The sequence below is a fragment of the Bos mutus genome, chromosome 9 (assembly GCF_027580195.1).
Source record: "Bos mutus isolate GX-2022 chromosome 9, NWIPB_WYAK_1.1, whole genome shotgun sequence".
Lineage (NCBI taxonomy): Eukaryota > Metazoa > Chordata > Mammalia > Artiodactyla > Bovidae > Bos > Bos mutus.
Window position 1 is genome coordinate 91055318 of NC_091625.1, and position 10683 is coordinate 91066000.

The window sequence follows — 10683 nt, forward strand, 5'->3', positions numbered from 1 at the left end:
TAGATATTGAGGCAATGGGCGAAAATAGAGAAAACCATCATGAACCAAAAGGTGTCTTCTCAAGATTGCAAAATAATTTCACCCACATAGGATTATTTTTGCTTGTGACTTTTTCTGATGTGGATCCTTTTTAAAGTCTTTATTGAATTTGTTACAATGTTGCTTCAGTTGATGTTCTAGCTTTTGGGCCAAAAGGCCTATGGGATCTTACTTCCCCAACCAGGGATTAAACTCTCAACCCCTGCATTGGAAGGCGAAGTCTTAGCCACTGGATCACCAGGGAAGTCCCACTTGTGATAGTTTAAAGCAAAATGCATTGTCATGTGGGTTCTATACCACTCACGCCATATACCCCTCTGTGTAATTCCAGCTGGACACCTCGAGAAGATAATGACAATATCTGAGGACCTACAGGGCAGGCGTCCAGTCCTAGCCCTCTCCAATGACTAATCACTTCATGGCGTTTTATCACTGCCCACCCAATAACCATACACATTAATCCAAGGCCATCCTTGTGACTGCACATTCACTCACAACAACCGGACTTCCTCTGATAGCCAGAACCACCCCATTCGTAGCGCTAGGATGTCTTCGTCTCCATGGAGTCTCCATCTAGGTGGTATGAGGTGACAAGCACAAATGTGAATCCCCCCTTTTGTAGAATGGCTCCCTCATCCTTGTGATGAGTCATCTGTCCTCCACTTATTCCTGCCAAAGAGATTGCTAAGAGATTATTTTATCACAGAATGATAGAAACTATAGGGACTGTTGTGTTGGAGAAGACTCCTGAGAGTCCCTTGGACTGCAAGGAGATCCAACCAGTCCATCCTAAAGGAGATCAGTCCTGAGTGTTCATTGGAAGGACTGATGTTGAAGCTGAAACACCAATACTTTGGCCACCTCATGCTGACTCACTTGAAAAGACCCTGATGCTGGGAAAGATTGAAGGCAGGAGGAGAAAGGGATGACAGAGGATGAGATGGTTGGATGGCATCACTGACTCAATGGACATGATTTTGGGTAAACTCTGGGAGTTGGTGATGGACAGGAAGGCCTGGCATGGTGCGGTCCAGGAGGTCGCAAAGAGTCGGACATGACTGAGCAACTGAACTGAACTGAACAGGGACTGTATTTATTCTTGTAATAAAAATGCTGACAGTTGTTGAGATTTTACTTCCTGTCCGGCAGTGTTCTCATCTCTCTGACGCAGGTACAGTCGTTCACATTTTAAGCCTGGGAAACCAAGTCACAGGAAAGTTAAATAACCTGCTCAGGGCCAAAAATTTAGAAAGTGACAAATCCTGTGTTTTAACCCTGGCTCTGACTCCAGAGCCTTTGCTCCAAACGACTAAATTATGTAGCTTTCAGTATAAAACAACACGTGAATGCAAAACGATAAATCCATAAAACAAGCTACAATCATTAAAATTGAATTCTGGTACATCTCTTCACAGGGAAAAGAACTGAACATCACTGATGAGTTTGAATATGCTCAGTACTTACACTCTCACCCTTCTTCCTTCTAATTGTATATTGTCCCAATGGTATTCTGAACCTTTACACATTCAATGACAAAGAACATTTCCAAGGCTTTCTCACTAGAGGTCACTCTCCTGTGGGGTATGGGTGTCTTATTCAATGTGTCCAGCAGGTGTCAGCAGAGTCCCACAGATCCTGAGGTTGCTTTTTTTCACCAAATACACTTCACTGATAACTAAATAAAGCATCTCACTTCTGTAAAGAGAGATTATGCTGTTTATTCTTTTAATAAAGTTTGAACTTGGTTGTCAAGCTGTCTGTCTGTGTTAGTTGGTCAATCCTGTCTGACTCTGAAATCCCATGGACTGTAGCCCACCAGGCTCCTCTGTCCATTTGATTCTCCAGGCAAGAATACTGGAGTGCCTTGCCATTTCCTTCTCCAGGGGATCTTCCTGACCCAGGGATTGAACCCAGGTCTCCTGCGTTGCAGGCAGATTCTTTATCATCTGAGCTATAGTCTACCCAAAACTCAAACACAACTCACTTATCTTCTGGCAACACAAAATAGGATATCTTGTTTGCAATCACAAGGTAATGGAGGGAAAGATAAGAGGGTTAATGGACAGGAATGACAGCTCAAGCTGGGTTCAAGGTTGTTTTCTCAATAGCTTTCACCAAAAACCACCCTACACCTCAGACCACAGACACAAATGAGCGCTCCAACATTTCCATTGTTCTCTCAACAAGGTGCTCCCAAGCGTCAGTCTGGGCTGCTGTAACCAAACACCATAGGCTTAACAACAGAATTTATTTCTCAGGGTTCTGGATACCAGGAAATTCAAGATCAACTTGACAGCCAACTCAGTTCCTGGTAAGGACTCGTCCTGGCTTGTACACAGCCGCCTTCTTGATGCATTCTCACCCAGGAGAGAGAGGAAGAGAGCCCTCTGAAAGCTCTTCTTACTAGGGCACCGATCCTGTCCTGAAGGTCCTGCCCTCATAAACCTCATCTTTGTTGTTCAGTCGCCCAGTCATGTCTGACTCTTTGCGACCCCATGGACTGCAGCACGCCAGGCTTCCCTGTCCTTCACTATCTCCTGGAGCTTGCTCAAACTCATGTCTATTGAGTTGGTGATGCCATCCAACCATCTCATCCTCTGTCACCTCCTTCTCCTCTTGCCCTTAGTCTTTCCCAGAATTAGCGTCTTTTCTAATGAGTCAGTTCTTTGCATCAGGTGGCCGAATGATTGGAGCTTTAGCTTCAGCATCAGTCCTTCCAATGAATATTCTGCCAAGGACCCATCTCCAAATACTGCCACATTGGAGACTAAGGCTTCAACATGTCAATGGGGGGAGGGGGAGAAGGGACACAATTCAGTCGATAGCACCAAGTTAAGTGGTCAACAGAGGTGGTCAGTGCAGCCCAGGTTAAGTGAGGACTTGGCCGTGTCAGAGGAACCCAGAACGCAAGTTCACGGTCTTTTACACCATGTATGAATGAGGCCAGGTCAGCCTGGAAGGACCAACCCTATTACCTTATAAGGAGCGTCTTGTGGCACCAAGTGCTTGCTTTCGAGTTCTAGCCCCATGCCTTCAGCATACCTACAGCAGCTCTACCCACACAGTACCTCCTGGACTTGACTTGACATCTCTGGAGAGCTACCTCGGTTTACCACATCATATGCAGATGCAGCCTATATGAGACATTCGTGAAGGTCCCTTGTCAACAGCCCCCGGAGTCTGGTGAATCTCACCCTATTCTATTTACCGCTCACTTCATAAATACATAAATATGACATTCCAAGAACAAAAGTCTCTCCAGTAAGGATGGGCATGGAGATAATCATTAACATCTTTTCTTTTAATTATGACAGCCTTTTAAATTATTATTTTATTATAATAAAAATATTTTATTTTTTATTATTATGACAGTTTTATTATTAAAACTTCTAGTCCCAGTTACGAAGACTCTTTTACCTGAGGTACTATCTACCCCAATTTATCAGTGCTGTGGCTTAGAAGAACCAAGTGCTAAGAAAGACACGGCCAAAACAGTGAACAAGGGCTTCCATGGGTATGTTTACTCATTTTAGTTTTAAAAACATGAAGTATATTAAAACATATATCTATGAATCTTGAACTATTAAGATGAGAGAGGAGAAAGCCCTGAGGAAAAGTGGACTTTTTAGGCAGGCTGGGACATTGAGAATAGATCGTTCATAGGTAAAGGGTTAAAGGAACTGGAGAACTCACCCAAAAGACAGAACACATTTCTGGAATATTCCGTGCCCATCTTTTGAGTGACTTTTCAGAGACTATCTCTTTTGTTTGAACTGTCCTCTCTATTTATAAATCATATTCATCATTTAAGGTTAAGTTCAAATAGTTCTACCATTGTAAAATATTCCCCAACTGCCTCAATCACGGTCAAAATCAACAGCTCTGACCTCCTTCCATATATTTCACAATCAGCCATCAGGAAAGAGCTTGTCGAATTAAGTCACTCAAGGTAACTTGAGGCAGTGTGTGTAGTGCTGAGAAACACGGGCTCCAGAGCAGACTCTGGTGTTGATGCTTGCTTCTTCCACATTCTGATGCTCTAGACTTGTTCAGTCACTCAGTGGTGTCCGACTCTGCAACCCCATGGACTGCAGCACTCCAGGCTTCCCTGTCCATCACCATCTCCCGGAGTTTACTCAAACTCACGTCCATCGAGTCAGTGATGACATCTAACCATCTCATCCTCTGTTGTCCCCTTCTGTTCCTGCCTTCAATCTTTCCCAGCATCAGGGTCTTTTCCAATGAGTTGGCTCCTACACATCGGGTGGCCAAAAGATTGGAGCTTCAGCTTCAGCATCAGTCCTTGCAATGAGTATTCAGGGTTGAATTCCTTTAGGATTGACTGGTTTGATCTTGCTGTGCAAGGGACTTCCAGTAGCCTTAGATATGTCATTAAACTTTGTCCTGATTTGTTTGATCATTCATAAATGGAAGTTACAGTATATTCATCCTATTAGGTTATTGGAAGAATAAAATGATATAAAATATGAAAAAAGAATAATGCCTGGCATAAAGCAGTCCTCAATAAATGTTAAGTTGTATTAGCTCACCTATTAGGTTAATTGGTCTTCACCATATATTATTAATAGAATCACCTGGGGAGCTTTTGAAAAAAATACTGATGCCCAGACTCCACCCAAGACATATTTTTTAAAAAAGATTTTGAATGTAGCAGCTCAGGTATTGATATGCTTTGGCCTCTCCAAGTAAGCAGCATGCCCTAGGTTTGGGAATCATTGCCTTATATTGTTACCATTGACAACAGAAACGACTCATCTTTGCATCTCCATCACTTGGGTTAACATTGCACATATGGAAGAAATCGATAATGTTTGTTGAACTGAACTAATATGAGAAGATCCAGAAGGACATCAAATCAAAAATATATCCTCAAGGCACCTCCCAAGACCTAGAAATGGTTTTACATGTCACTATTTCCCAAGGCCACACCTATGTACCCAGGAGTGGAAGGTTTACCAGAGTACGTTTAAGGACATTCAGGGAATAAGGAAGGGAGGGAAAACATTGATCAGGTGCAAAGTTTTCCATACCAAAACTTTCATACCAAACCCAGAATTCACACTGATGGAATGCTAACAATTGTAAGGCTAAGTTAAACCCTCATTTGGAGGGCTTCGGCATAGTAAAGATACTGTCCAGTCTCCGGAACTACTCACTAGTCGTCTCCTGATTCTTCCAGCGGGACTGGCTGTACCCCGAACAAGCAAAATGTTCTACCCCTGGGTGCAGGATGGCTGATAGAGCTAACTAGCTCAACAGAAAAACTCTGACTATTAAAGGAAAGACAAAGGACGTGGATTTTAGGAGCTGAAAACAAAATCACCCGGAGTTTTCCCTCAAGAATTTAGATGCTGTTAAGACTATTGAGGGAATCACAGGGGAATTTTTATACTGCTTCACAAAAGGTAGATGCTGGGAACCATGCAAACTGAAAGATAAAGGCTCAGATTGCTGAAATCAGGAGCTATTATGAGGTCCTCTTCTTTCTTGTGTGTCTGCTTTGCAATGGTTATTGTAACCACAAAGGAGACAGCATTTTGAATCACTTTGTTGTTTTTGAGTGTTCTTTCACCTGACTATCCCCAATTCAATAGAGCTCAGTTTTAGTAGTACAGAATTGTGCTAAAGATTTTCTTGGAATCAATCAAAAAGCATTTATTAAGTACCTATATACTCAAAGCACGGTACTAGATACTTCAGAGATTGGATTACATACATGATACAAGCTCTCAAGTGTTTCATAATATCAATAATTCAACTGCAAAATGGTTCAACTAACAACTCAGAGCTTGAACAGACTGTGATAATACATGTAGCACTTTGTGCTTACATGGCAATTTCTTTGGCTTCACACTGAGGGAATTCCAGAGTGTCTCAAACCACGTACCACTTATTATAAGCCTGAAAACATATTTCAGTGGGAACACCGAAGACCATACACTTTTTTTCCCCTCACCTAAAAGCTCTATTAACAGCTGGCCATGGATATGCCAACCAAGTGAGTAAATCAGATGACTGTACATGAACTGAGTGAAAGATTATTCCTAATAAACTGATGGAGAGCTATCGCATTATCATCTGCAGTGAAATAAACATCCAAGCTCTTTCACTCTTAACCCTGAGGCCTGTACCACCTTCTTGCCCCCATGCAAACCTCTTCATTATCTTTATATGATCACCAGCCAGAGGCAGAAATCCAGACTTCCCTTCTAGAAAGTGAAAAGTATCAAGTGAAACTCTGGATGCAGTCATCTTCGGCATTTTCTTGTTTCCTCCTAAGTCTCTAAATGTAAGAGGCTGGAATCTGGGGACCTCAGATGGCACGATTTCTATTTAGTCATTACAGGGAAGAATTTCAGAGTAAGGAATAGGGAATGAACAACACAATTACTTGGCAATGAATCATTTTATTCAAATCTAAATCACGCTCATTGGGCGTTGCTGTCCTAACTTTCTTCAGTAATTTAAAATGTGTAGGAAGCCCACGTCTAGTATCTTCTAGCGACCTGTGGGTTCTTTGCTCTGCCTCAGGTTTAAATTGTAACTTAAATCATGGCTAATCAGCTCACCAATCTGGAGATGTGGGTGTATTCAAACTTGTTCGGGTCGATCTTTCCAGTAGCCATGACCTAGACTTTAACATAGACCATATATTCTCCTTTTAATCATCTGAGAGCACATCAAGGGGGCTCAGATCCACCTTCTCATTGTTGAAATCCCTTACATATTTGTTTCTGCCTTCTCCCATTTCTAACCTAAGTAGTATCTGCCTCTTCTTTTTCCTCTGATTTTCTTATGAGCTATGACTCAATTATAATTTACAAATGAAACTTTAAATACATTTGCATCTACTTGTGCATATAATAATCAAGTCACAGAACATAGCAAAAAAAAAAAAAACACATTTACTTACAAGAGTAATTTTTAAACACATACACAGGGACATTCCTGGCAGTCCAATGGTTAAGACACTGCACTGTCGGTTCACAAGGCACAGGTTAGATTCTAATGGGGGAATTAAGATGCCACAATCCACACTGCTCAGTCTAAAAAAATAAGTAAATTTTAAAAATGTAAATACATACATATATATATACACACATACATGCAGCAGTGGGGAAAAGAATCTGTCTTTTCAGTAAATGATGCTGGGTCAGTTAGGCAACTAAATGGAGCAATCAAAGTTTTCCATACCTCACACCGTTCACAAAAATTAATTCCAGGTGGATTATAGATCTAACTATGGAATACAAAGCAATAAAGTTACTAGAAGATAGCAGAGGAAAAAATTCATTACCTTGGGATAGAAAAATCTTTCTTAAACAGGATACAGAAAACACTTTCAATTGAAAAAATGATAGAAAAATTATTTATTAAATAATTAAACTCAAATTAATAATTAAATTAATAATATTATTAAATAATTATTAATTAAGTTATTAATAATTAATTATTCTCCATAAGCAGTTTTATCCAAGGAAAGTATTTCTTAAAAATTTGGTCCTGAAATTGCCTGTAAAACATAAGCAAAAAACTTTCTGCATTTCTTTTTTTAAAACTTTTTAAAGGAATTTTTTAAAAGATTTTTTTCATGTGGATCATTTTTTAAAGTCTTTATTGACTTTGTTACAATATTGCTTCTGATTTATGTTTGGGTTTTTTGATCATGAGGTATGTAGGATCTTAGCTCCTTGACCAGGGATTGAACCCACGCCCCCTGAATTGGAAGCACAGTCTTCCCTGGACCAACAGGCAAGGCCCAATAGAATTCTATATTTGCGATGCAAAATAACCTAACTGAAGCTGCTAAGTCGCTTCAGTCGTGTCCGACTCTATGTGACCCCATAGACGGCAGCCCACCAGGCTCCCCTGTCCCTGGGATTCTCCAGGCAAGAACACTGGAGTGGGTTACCATTTCCTTCTCCAATGCATGAAAGTGAGAAGTGAAAGTGAAGTTGCTCAGTCATGTCCGACTCAGCGACCCCATGGACTGCAGCCCACCAGGCTCCTCTGTCCATGGGATTTTCCAGGCAAGAGTACTGGAGTGGGGTGCCATTGCCTAAATACACTAGCTGAATAATAGAAATGAAAATAATCTCTTTAGCCTCAATGCTCTGAAAGTTTACAGTGCTGTGTTTGCGTGTTGGCTTTTGCTGGCCCTCCCACGACTCCTATAAGTCTGAAGACGCACACTTTCACTCTGGGAAGCTCTCCTTTCCTCGCCCGTTGTTTCTAATCTCTTATTTCAGGTCCATCTTGAATGTCCCGTACACGTTGTGGACCGCACAAGCCGCACAACGACAGACAACTCGCCTGTTGTTGGACCCGCTGCAATGATTCTCACCCTTACCTTATTTTTTCCATCTGGTTTTACTCAACTTCCTGAGATTTCTCTTCAGCTTCCCCGCCCCCCACCCCACCCTCAGGTATTCCATAGCATTTTTGTTAAGAAAATCTTTCTTCTGATTGTCGCTTTTTCAGGGTATCTTTCCCTTGTGTTACAAACCTAGAATTTTAAAGAGATTAGTCATTAGAGGAAAAATAAAATCATGTTCTATTATGTTTCCTGTGTCCATTTGTTTCGCCTCAGATCAGTTTTCCTGCTTGCTATCTTGTTCTTCCTCATTCATTTCCATGATCTTCAGTCATCGTATTTAAGACTGGAGAACTGGAAAAGCTGATGAGATGTTCTGAATCTATGGCTGAGTCTGCCAACCGGCAGGTGTTGCTTAAAGATGGACACGGAGGAAGCCCCATGTTCCAGAATGCCAAAGGTGCCCTGATTTTGCCCAGACATTTCTTCTCCTCCAGATTGTGTCCACTTTATTTACTGTCTCCAGAAAAAAAAAAAAAAAAAAGAAGACCGTCCATTATTCTTCACATTACTTTCGCTGCTGTTAGCATCCCCTACCGTGCATGGTGGGGTTTCCCTGGTGGCTCAGTTGGTAAAGAATTTGCCTGCGATGCAGGAGATCCAGGTTTGATTCCTGGCTTGGGAAAAACCCCTGGAGAAAGGGATGGCAACCCAGTCCAGTATTTTTGCCTGGAGAATCCCATGGACAGAGGAGCCTGGTGGTGGGCTGCAGTCCATGGGGTTGCAAAGAGTCAGACACAACCAAATGACTAATACATACACACGCTGCGCATGGTGTCTGCAAATTCTGAGTGTCTGCAACGTTCAGCATGGCCAGTAGGCCGTCTTATGACAGCAATGTACATTGTTTTAGGCGATGGGCCACCTATTCTACATGATCAGCTGTTGTTTCACCTGTTTCCCATCTTACCTAATAGGTTAAAATCCTTGTCCATCTTTCCTCCCTTTGCTGTGATGATTTTACACATTTTTTTCATTATTACAAGTTTTCACTGGGATGGAAGAAAGAAAAGTTAAAAGGTATGAGCTCAGCTCATCTACTTGAAACCGGAAATCTTGAAATTAATTTGAATATTAAAAGGAAATTTGTATCCCAAACTAGACTACATTATTTGTACATAATTAAGGTAACATGTTGGAACTTCCTAATTGATAACCCATCATGTAATGAGCACAAACAAATAGAATCTAAACTTTTTTCTGATTTTATGTAGAGAAGAATACCAGGAAATGAAAGTAGTGCCTGAAGAAGGGGAATCCATGAAGACACTGGGGAACTGCTCAGAAAATCAGGGCTGGAAAGACGGACAAACTGTCAGACAGCTCTCCTTAGGGTTGGCCTCACTGGTTTCCAATCCTATAATGACACCACACTTAGGGAAAATATTTTCATATGATTTTGGAAGTTTCTTTTTTTAATATGGAAAATATTATAGAGGTTCTTGGTTACCAGGGCACTTATGGATCACCAATGGTTTCTAATTTCCATTCATTCACAATCTATTTCTTGATGACTTCTTACTGTTGGACAAGTGCAACTAACTGCTCTAGATACCAAAAAGAGCAAGACCAATAAAAACCAAAAAACAAACAAATTCCCCCCTCACATTCTAGACCTATAATTGTTTTACAGTCTTATGGTAAAATGGAGAGATTAAAATAGACACATTTACCTCAAGACACGCCATGAGACCATGGAAGAGGAAGCTCCGGAAGTTTATCTTGAGATAAGGAAATAATTGTGGGCAACCCAGGTGGCTCCGGAGAAGGCGATGGCAGCTCCCACTCCAGTACTCTTGCCTGGAAAATCCCATGGACAGAGTCGGACATGACTGAGCGACTTCACTTTCACTTTACACGTTCACGCATTGGAGAAGGAAATGGCAACCCACTCCAGTGTTCTTGCCTGGAGAATCCCAGGGACGGGGGAGCCTGGTAGGCTGCCGTCTGTGGGGTTGCACAGAGTCGGACATGACTGAAGCGACTTAGCAGCAGCAGCAGCAGCAGCAGGAGGTGGCTCAGTGATAAAGAATCCACCTGCTAATGCTGAAACTGCAAGAGACACGGATTCAATCCCTGGGTTGGAAAGATCCCTTTAGAGAAGGAAATAGCAACCCACTCCAGTATTCTTACCTGGAAAATTCCATGGACAGAGAAGCCTGGCTGGCTAGAGTCCATGTGGCTTCGAAGAGTTGGACACGACTGGGTGACTGAGCACACGCATGCACACACAAGGAAATAATTGTAGA

The 10683-nt window shown here is 41.7% G+C and overlaps 1 long non-coding RNA gene across 1 annotated transcript; it reads right to left on the minus strand.

The window, feature by feature from the left end:
• Positions 1–3488: 3488 nt before the first annotated feature.
• Positions 3489–10237, minus strand: LOC138989238 (uncharacterized). Its single transcript, XR_011465483.1, has 3 exons — positions 10108–10237; positions 6974–7106; positions 3489–4489 (listed from the first exon to the last, which is right to left on the minus strand). It is a non-coding gene; the product is annotated as an uncharacterized lncRNA (long non-coding RNA).
• Positions 10238–10683: the final 446 nt, after the last annotated feature.